Source organism: Mesocricetus auratus, unplaced genomic scaffold (genome assembly GCF_017639785.1).
Source record: "Mesocricetus auratus isolate SY011 unplaced genomic scaffold, BCM_Maur_2.0 Super-Scaffold_100011, whole genome shotgun sequence".
NCBI lineage: Eukaryota > Metazoa > Chordata > Mammalia > Rodentia > Cricetidae > Mesocricetus > Mesocricetus auratus.
The window spans coordinates 34,006,543-34,017,228 of record NW_024429195.1 but is presented as its reverse complement, the minus strand read 5'-3'; positions in this window follow the sequence as shown (position 1 = coordinate 34,017,228).

The window sequence follows — 10,686 nt, the reverse complement described above, 5'->3', positions numbered from 1 at the left end:
GAGGGTGACAGTGAGTGAGGGTGGTGACAGTGAGTGAGGGTGGTGACAGTGAGTGAGGGTGACAGTGAGTGAGGGTGGTGACAGTGAGTGAGGGTGGTGACAGTGAGTGAGGGTGGTGACAGTGAGTGAGGGTGGTGACAGTGAGTGAGGGTGGTGACAGTGAGTGAGGGTGGTGACAGTGAGTGAGGGTGACAGTGAGTGAGGGTGGTGACAGTGAGTGAGGATGCTCTCTCAGCCTGGACACATGGGGGAGGACCTAGGCCCTACCCAGGGTTATATGACAGACTCTGAAAATCCCTCATGGAAGGCCTTCCCTTCCCTGGGGAGCAGAAGGGAGATGGAGTTGGGAGGAATGGGGGCCCAGGGGAGGAGGAGGGGAAGGGAACTGAGAGTAATATGTGTAAAAAGTTAAATAAAATAAAAAAATAACTGACTTCAAATTATTCTAAATGGCAACATCTGAAATTATCTACCCTTTCTGTCTTCCCTCTTTCCTAATTTCCACTTTTTCTTGGTTATAAAAACTACTTCTTAGCCAGGTGTTGGTGGTGCATGCCTTTAAACCCAGCACTTGAGAGGCAGAGGCAGGAGGATCTCTGTGAGTTCAAGGCCAGCCTGGTCTACAGAGCTAGTTCCAGGACAGCCTCCAAAACAATACAGAGAAACCTTGCCTTGAAAAACGGAAAACAAACAAACAAACCAAAAAACCCTCTATTTTTTACCTTCAAGAAACCATGAGGAAGCGATATTGTATGTTTTTGCCTTGCATATCTAATTTGGTTAGTCACCTACTTTAATTCTCTGGGTTATTAATATGAACTTAAACTCATTATTTATTTATTTATTTGTGTGTGCATGTGCTTTTGCACTTGTGTACATATACTATAAATACATGTACATCCCATGGTGCATGTATGCAGGTTAGAAGACAACTTTTGGGGGTCAGTCAGCTCTCTCCTCCCACAATGTGGGTCCCAGGATTGAACTCAGGTTGTCAGACTTGGCAGTAAGCACCTTTACCCTCTGAGCCGTCTCACTGGCCCCAATTATCTATTAATAATAGAAGGATGGTCTCTTTGATGATAAATGCTAAAAAAGATTGGAAATGCTATAGGCTCCCTGGTGCCAGGGAATATTTTTTATATTTAAGGTTTATTTAATCTTTTTATCAACATAAACATTTGAAAAATGAAGTGTTCAGGAACACAGCTAAAGGAAACATCTCAGGTCAGTGCAGGGAAGAGAAGGTCAACTTTAGCCTGAAGCCAATAAAAGCCTTCCTTGTTGTCCTCAACACTGGAGCACTGCGGTCCTCGTCCTAGGGTTCCACGAGCCCCTGGACGTTGCGTGTTAAATGCTGTGCTTGCATGTGTGCGTTTTTCTGGCCAAAGGGTCTGTGGCTATCACTGGGTCTTCAGAAGGGCCATGACTCAGCAAAGGTTTTAAAACTTGTTAGGTTAATGCATAACATGTTATTTGTCTTTTTTATATAAATATATAAACATGTACCTGTGTATAATTTGGAGTTTTGGAAACTTTAGCTATGCTGACAACTTTGGCAAAAAGTACTCAGTTTGCCATGTTCAGTGGCATTGTTCAGAAATAAACAGTCATAATATAATGGTCTATGTCAGCAGTTCTCAACCTATGGGTCATGACCCTTTGGGGGTCAAAAGACCCTTTAGCAGGGATTACCTAAGACCATCACCAAAACCCATCAGAAAACACATTTTAATTCATTACAGTAGCAAAAACAGTTATGAAGTAGCAATGAAATAATTTTATGGTTGGGGTCACCACAACATGAAGAACTGCATTAAAGGGTCACAGCATCAGGAAGGCTGAGACTCACTGGTCTATGTGATGGCTAATCCGGGTCTCAGCTTGACACACCTGGGGAAGGGGAGCCTCAATTACAAATAGTCTCTGTCAGATTGCTAATTGATGTAGGAGGCTCAGTCCACCTTGTGTGGTTCTATCCCTAGGCAGCTGAAGTGAGCCTGAAGCAAGCCAGTAAGGAGAATTCCTCCATAGCTCTACTTCAAGCTCTCGCCTTGAGTTCCTGCCTTGCCTTCCCTTGAAATAAATAAATCCTGTGCTCCTCAAGTTGCTTTTACTCATGGTGTTTATCACAGCAACAGAAAGCAAGCTAGGACAGCCCAGAAACAAAAAACTGATTTCTTCCCACTTGAACAGGGGTGACACACTGTTATAAATATGCAAGAGCTTATGCAGGTGGATTTCGTACAGACACTAATGCGGTGTTCTCTAATTGTAAGAAGAAACTGCTGGCAGGGCTTGGTTGATCGAAAGCCACATTCCCATTTCCTGGCAAAGAAAGCCAGTTTGTATCAAGGAAGAGTGGACTGCTGAGTGATCCCCTGAAAGAGGAGTGCAGAGTGGTCTCTTCCAGTGAGCTCCTCCGACAGGAACCAGTGTTTAGCCCTTCCTCATTTTTAGCACAGAGCTAATAACACCCACCCAGCTGAGTTGTCGTGTTCAATGGGATGCAAACAAAGTCCTTAGAATGGTACCCATTGTAAAACAGGTGCTAAGTAAGTGGGGTCAGTAACAGCAGACGTCATGGCTACCATCCTGGGAACTTCAGAGGAGGAGTGGATTGGTGGGGGGAGGGAGGGTTGGCAGAGAGAAGGTGGGGGTGGGGAGTGTGAGAGAGGAGGGAGGGAAAACTCCACTCAGGATGTAAAATAAATAAATAAATATTTAAAAAATGTAAAACCATAATATCTACTCATGAACAAAATAATAACATGGAAATATTTTCAAATATTTTGTTTTCTGAGAGAAAAGTTGAAAATAGACAGAGACTTGAGATAATATTTTGGTGTAACTCCCACTGTTGGGGCTGATGCTAACACTCAGAGGCAATGTTTACTGTGGGTCCCAGCTAATGAGCCTCTTGTGTTTTCACAGCTCTCCTCTTAGTCCAGGGCCTCAGCAGGGTAGCTGGCTCCTGCTGCTCAGAAGTTGAGTGGTGCTGTTACAGATGCAGAGTCCCAGACCCACCCCATACTTGCTGGATAAAAAATGTACATTTTGTGTCACTTGAGCACTTGTTTGTGTATGTGTGTGTGCTTATGTGTGTGTGAGCTTGTGTGTGTGCCTAGTGTGAGTGCTTATGTGTGTATGAGTGCTTATGTGTGTGTATGCTTTTGTATGTGTGTGCTTATATGTGTGTGAGCTTGTGTGTGTGTGTGTGTGTGTGTGTCTGGAGTGTGTGCTTATGTGTGTATGTGTGCTTATGTGTGTGTGCTTGTGTGTGCTTGCTTGTGTGTGTATGTTCTTGTGTGTATGTGTGCTTATGTGTGTGTGCTTATGTGTGTGCTTGTGTGTGTGCTTATGTGTGCTTGCTTGTGTGTGTATGTGTGCTTATGTGTGTGTGCTTATGTGTGTGTGTGTGTGTGTATGTGTGTGCCTGTGTGAGTTCATGTGGAGACAAGAGGAGACAATAAATGCTTTGCTTTCTCATACCCTACCTTATTCCCTTCAGACAGGTCTCTACTGAACCTGGAGCTCTACTAGTGACCAGTAAGACCAACTGGTCCACCATAGTGCTACAGTCACGATTGTGTGGTCACATCTGCCTCTGTGTGTGTGTGTGTGTGTGTGTGTGTGTTTGTGACACCTGTGGGAGTCAGTTCTTTCCATCCCCGTGTAGGTTCAGGAGCCAAACTCAGATTGTCCAGCTCTTCCGCAAACATATTTATCTGTTGAGCCATCTTGCAGGCCTGAGGAAGATGTGCTTAAAAAGCAAACACCATGGAGCTCAAATTGAAAGAGTGCTTCCTAGCAAGCAGGAGACCCTGGGTCCAATGCCCAGAACCACATACACTGGCCAGGTGGCATACAGTTGTCATCCTAAGCATGTGGAAGGAGGAGGCAGGAGGAACAGAAGCTCAAAGGTCATCTTTGTCTGCATAGAGAGTTGGAGTTCTGCCTGTGATATCTATGAAATCACACACACACACACACACACACACACAATTCAGCAGCATTAACAGTATTATACCTCTCGCTACAGTCCTATTTTATCTACAAGCCATATTTAACAGAACGTCTGGGCTGGGGATGTGCTTTACCTCAGTTTCAAGGTGATTTCCAGGCAGCACACTTGCATGAAACAGTTAATGTGGGCCACCTCGTCTAGGGCAAAAACCAAGCTGGCTGTATGGATCCTTGCGTAGTTATTTCACGGTGTAGCCAGCTTTAGGGGAGCCAGGATTTACTCTAATAGGAATGGTAAGGCATGGAAATAACCAATATGAAGGAAAGTTTTTGTTGTGGTTTTTCTAGTCACTGATCCTAAAAACAGGAGGCCATAATAGGCCACAAATGGTCACATGATTCTTTATTACATAGAAGGAAACAACAGGCAAGAGCCACTGCTGTGGTTTTCCCAGGAGGGCTGAGTGATGGGGCTAGCGGGTTCAAAGTAACTTTGAATAATTTTAGAGGGCAATAGGGTGGGAGAGTAGTGCCTGGGTGCCTGGGAGTGACCCTAGGAATTAGCGTGGGTAGATAATGCCCCAGGGTATGAGAAGCCCAGGGTATGAAAAACCTGTCAGCACTCACAGAAGGAGGTGTCTGTAGCTAGATGCCCTGGACTAGCCCTTAGACATATAAAAGGAACATGCACTCACTGAGAGGGGCAGGGCTCTGACCTTGGCCCAGGGTTAGCAAAGAGCCCTCCCACTCCATGTTAAGGCATCAGAATTATTTTTTAACTTTCTTTTTATTTAGTCTTTGTGTCTTTCACATTATGTCTACCAAACCCACCCATCCACCCCAATAAAGCAAAATAAAATATAAGAGAAAAAAATAATAAGATCTCACTCATTTAGCTCTTCCCTGTCTTCGCCACCAGGGTGAGCTCTCCTGCTTTGCCATGGCTAGTTCACCAGGTGCAGCCATGAGCAAGTGGGGCTGGGGGGGCATGGGGGGAACGGACGACAGTTCTCTGGCTTCCACATCCTTAGAGTCTGTTCTCCCACACCTACACCTTGAGGGTCAGCTCTACTGTGTTGCCCGGGTGAGGTTTAGGGTTCACTTTCCTGAGTGCTACAGCTGACGAGGGGTAGAGACAGCTCTCCCACTCTTATGTGTAGGCAGAGTTTTCCTGTACTGGCAGCTGCTCTCAAATAACCACTCAGAGTCTTAATATTAATTATAAACGATCAGCTGATAGCTCAGGCTTATTACTAACTAGCTCTTACAACTTAAATCAATCCATTTCTATTAATCTATGTATTGCCACATGACTTGTGGATTCACCTGTCCACCAGCATGCCTTGCTACCTCTATGTCTCCTGGTGACTTTTCTGACTCTACCCTTCTTCTTGCCAGAATTCTCCAAGGGACAGATCAAAAGATAGCAACTTCTCTAAGGGAGGGATGGAGAGACAGGGGTGAGTCTCTGAGGACAGAAACTGAGAATCTTCCTCACTGGGGGGCCCTTGGCTTGAGGATTCCTGGGACTCTGGCAGACAATTCAGTGTGGTCCCTCACACGCCAGAGGCCATGCAGGCAGGCCAGTCAGAGACAAAGCCCAAACCTGTCCGATCAGTTCCTTGGCCTGGAAACACCAGGTAGTCATCGTCAGTCCTTCATGGGTTCGGAATCAGTCACTCCGAGTTTGTGGAAACCAAGACTCAAAAGTGTTCAGCAGAAGTGGGGCATGGTCGTGCAGGTCTGTCATTCCAGTTACTTAGGAAGGTGACACAGGAAGATCCCAAGTCTAAGACCACGGTGTGAGTTCACAGTCAGCCCGGGGGACTTCGTGAAACCCTGACTCAAAACAGAAAGTAAGAAGATGTTGGGAACCTGTTTGGTGTTAGAACATCTGCTGGGCTAAATGAGTGAGATCTGGAGTTCAACAAAACACAGAAAAGTTTGGAAGAGAAAAATGTACCAAGTGTACAGACTTATTTTTCTAGCCATTAGTTCTGAAACAAAAGCACCTAATTATTATTTTCATGGTATTTATATTTTAAGTGTCACATAAGATGCACATAAACACCACAGCATTTTATGTAAGAACTTGATCATTTGCAGAGTGTGGTGGCTTCAGGCTTCCTGGAACCATGCCCCCACAAGACTCCCAGGGACAATAACATTAATGTTCACTTATATTTTTAAGTGTCTCCTCTCTCTCGCCAAACTTTCACCACCTTCTGTTCCCAAGTCCTCACAGGGGAGGCTCCTTGCTTGAGGGCCAGCTTCTGATTTCTTCTCCAGTGTAGGTGAAATGGGAGGAAAGAGAAGGCGGAGAGGCTGAACTCACGCAAGCTGATATTAAGGTGATGGCAGGGGCTGGAAAGATGGTCAGTAAAGTGCCTGTCCCGCAATCGTGAGGACCTGAGTTTGATCCCCACCTCCGGAGTAAACACATGGACACAGAGGTATGTGCCTGCAGTTCCAGAACTAGGGGCTTGTGAGGTGGGGTGGAGACAGTGGATGGATGACACAGGCCCACTGAGAAGCCATCTCCGAAAAGTAAAGTGGAGAGTCATTGCAGAAGACATGGTGTCAAGCTGTCAAGCTTCCATAAGCTTGCACACATAAATGCACGTGTACCCGTACAACCCCAAACACTTGCACACACAGACAAGTAAAAAGTAGAGATGAATACACTTTTAATAAAAGGGAGCAAAAGGAGATAGAAGGGTGAAAATTTCACATTAGCTAGACATTGGAGAGAGTCGTGAAGGAGGCACGGGTGTAGGCAGAGTGAGGCTCCAGTAAACAAACCTTGGGTCACGGGGCAGGAGGTGAGGAAGGGTCAGCCACTGATGGTGGACTCAGCACCTTTTATGCCCTTTAGCAGACGCAGATTTAAGGAACATTTTGCATTGGTGACTTCGCTTTCCGGCCATGGTATCACAGAATTGTGGAGCACGTGGGATTGATTGGGACACAGAATTGGCTCTGGAACACTGATGCCTCTTCTGACATCCCCACCCATCCACTCCACGTTCTCATCATAAAGGATGAAAACAAGGCGTGAGGAAGCACGAGGAGATGCATGAGCCCTGAGGCGGTGCACTTCATTTGAGTTGTTTCTTCATGGTCTCTGTTGCCCACAACCTGCAGTAGAAGTGTCTTAGAAAAGCAACAGAACGCAAGTGAGACTACAGAGAAGGCTTGGGGACAGGGCCCAGTGGATCAGGAAATGACAGACAGAGGAGGCTTGGGGACAGGGCCCAGTGGATCAGGAAATGACAGACAGAGGAGGCTTGGGGACAGGATCCAGTGGATCAGGAAAGGGGTTTTCACAGGACTTTTATTTGGAGAATGGTTCTTCCCAGTGGAGAGGGCCGGATGACTTCTCTTTAAAATGTTTACAAATTGGTGTAACTACTTTACATGTGTTCATAGACAGTCTTAAACAAGTCACTAGGGGCCTTCTGCCTTCATAGAAACCAGAATGTAATGAAGAATGGAAAACCTTACAGGAAGGTTTCATTTTGTCATGTTCCCAGGTGATCAAAGAGATTTGAACAAGCAGACAGATGGATTACAGGAAAGTTTTAAAAATATTCTTCAAAGGGCCAAAATCCTGATTTAAAATAACCAGTTGATTTTTAGGCTAAAATTTACCTGAAATCATTGGAGATCAATTTTCCAATTCAGATGCATAGCCCCCTAACATGGGATCACATCCCTGTCATTTATGTTTGTGTGTTCCTGTGTGTGGACAAGCTTGTGTGGCCAGAAGTTGATCTTTTGTTTCTTTCTTTATTGCTCTCTATCTTACTTTTTTCTTTTTGATTTTTTTTCTTTTTAAATTAGAAAGAAGCTCCTTTTACATGTTGATTCCAGTTCCCTCTTCCTCACTTCCTCCCCTGTCCCCCACCAGTCCCCTATCCCATGCCCTTTCTGCTCCCCAGGGAGAGTGAGGTTTTCCATGGGGGATCTTCAAAGTCTGTCATATCATTTGGAGCAGGGCCTAGGCCCTCCCACATGGGTCTAGGCTGAGAGAATATCCCTCTATGTGGACTGGGCTCCCAAAGTTCATTCATAATCTAGGGATAAATACTGATCCACTATCAGGGGCCCCATAGATTGCCCAGGCCTCCTAACTGACATCCATGTTCAGGGGGTCTGGGTCGGTCCTATCCTGGTTTCCCAGCTATCAGTCTGGGGTCCATGAGCTCCCCCTTGTTCAGGTAAGCTGTTTCTGAGGGTTTCTCCAGCCTGGTGTTGACCTCTTTGCTCTTCCCTCTCTGCAACTGGATTCCAGGAGTTTAGCTCAGTGTTTAGCTGTGGGTCTGCTTCTGCTTCCATCAGCTACTGGATGAAGGCAGATGGCATATAAGGTAGTCATCAATCTTATTATCCGGGAAAGGCATTTAAGGTAGCTTCTCCACTATTGCTTAGATTCTTAGTTGGAGTCATCCTTGTAGATCTCTGGACATTTCCCTAATGCCAGATTTCTCTTCAAATCTATAATAGCTCCCTCTATTATGGTATCTCTTTTCTTGCTCTCCTTATTCTTCCCCTGACTCAGTCTTCCTGTTCTCTCATGCCCTCCTCTCCTCTCTTCTTCTCCCCTCCTTTTTCTCCTAACTCTCCCCCCCCCCCATGATCCCAATTAGCTCAGGAGACCTTGTGTCTTTCCCCTTCTCCGGGGACCATGTATGTCTCTCTTAGGATCCTCCTTGTTTCCTAGGTTCTCTAGAGGTGTGGATTGTAAGCTGGTAATCTTTTTTGATACAGGGTTTCTCGCTGAACCTAGACTGGCTTACTGGCAAGCCCAATGTTCCTAGTTTCTCTACCTTCCCAGCACTGGATTGTGGGGCATGCTGCCATGACTTGCTTTTCCACAGCATTCTGGGAATCCAAATTCAGGTCTTTATGATTGTGCTGTGAGTGATTTGCCCACAGATGTGTCTCCTCAACCTTTTGAGTTTCTGAGGGGTTCATTCTTCCTACAATTCTTTGAGATTTACCTCGAGTAGAACTAAAGTAAGTATCTTAGGTTTATGGCACATTATATAATATCTTAATCATATTCTTCATATAATTATCATATAGATTTATTATATAATATTATATGTAATAAAAATTACCAGTGTTTGCAGCTCAGGATGACTCAAATGCCAAGGCTTAGAAGAAAGACTGTAGCAGGCTTTCTTTTGGGCCACCAACGAGCTCCCAAATCATGACACAGAGACTTCTTATTAGTTATAAACGTTTGTCTTTATCTTATGCGTGTCCCACTAACTCTTATAACTTATTTTAACCTGTTTCTCTTCATCTATGTTTTTGCCTTGGGCCTTTTTACCTTTCATTCTGTATGTCCTCCTTTGTGTCTTGCTGGCTGGTGGCTACCTGACTGGCCCCAGATTCCTCACTCTCTTTCTTCCTTGTTCTCTCTATCTCCTCTCTTCTCTCCTTCTACTTATTCTCTCTGCCCACCAACCCTGCCTATCCCTCTACTGCCTAGCTATTGGCAATCTAGCTTTGTATTAGACCAATCAATTGCCTTAGGCAGGCAAGGCAAAACAGCAACACATCTTTACATAATTAAACAAATGCAACCCAACTTTACATACTTAAACTGATGCAACACATCCATAAGTCACTAAGCAAATGCAGCATAAACAAATGAAACATACCTTTACATTGTTTAAGTCATATTCCACAACAAAAGACCTATCAGTGGCATGTACTGGAAAGCAGTGCTGCTAAGCTGCTCACTTCCCCTTCAGAAGAAAGGCTGTTTGATCCGGGAAGATACTGATGAATTGGGTCTAGAGTCACAGGCTGAGTGAGACCAGAGAGCAGGACAGACAGTGAAACAAAAATTAGCATAGAAAGGGCAGGCGAGATAGCACAGGTGGTCAATGCACTTGCTGCCAAGCCTGACACCTGAGTTCAATCCCCAACCCATGTGGGAGAGAGCTGGCTCCTAGAAATTGTCCTCTGACTTCCACACTTGCACTGTGGCATGTGTATGCTCCCCTGCCCCACTAAATGAATAAATTGATTTTTAAAAATTAGGATATAAAGGAAACCAGACCATAAACCATTCCCTACCAAGTTTGACATGTAATAGAAAAAAAACATGTGTATACACATGACCTATATGGTCTCAATCTGCTGGTCATGGATGCCCTGAGCTTTATCTCTGGCTCACTTCCTCCCTTGGAAGTTCTCTTTTTCCTAATACGTCTCAGCACAGTGCCTGACACTCAATAAGGGCTTAATAAAGGTTAGTGTCCTCCTCTTGTTGGTGACAAGGACACTCACTCCAGACAGTTGCTGGTGAGATCACTAGGAGGGAAAGGATGGGAATACAGTGTCAGTTTCATCTCCAAGAAAAGGGTAGAGTAGGAAGTGTCCATTCTGGAACACTTTATATATCAAGAATTTTCTGGAATTACTATATAAGTAACACCAAATATTCCAGTGACTTTTCAAAAGTCCATAGATGCTGCCAGAATTTTTAAAATGCAACTTCATTAAAAATCCATTTTGAATTCATGGCCATTTGACTATTCAAAACGGTCTATATCAGTTGATGCTAAAAGTACAACTACATCAATATTTACCAGGACTTCCTCTCCCCTCAGGCCCCTGTGTTACTTAGTTTAACACCAACTTGACACAAGCTGGAGTCACTTGGGAAGAGGAAGCCTCAGGTGAGAAAATGCCTCCATCAGA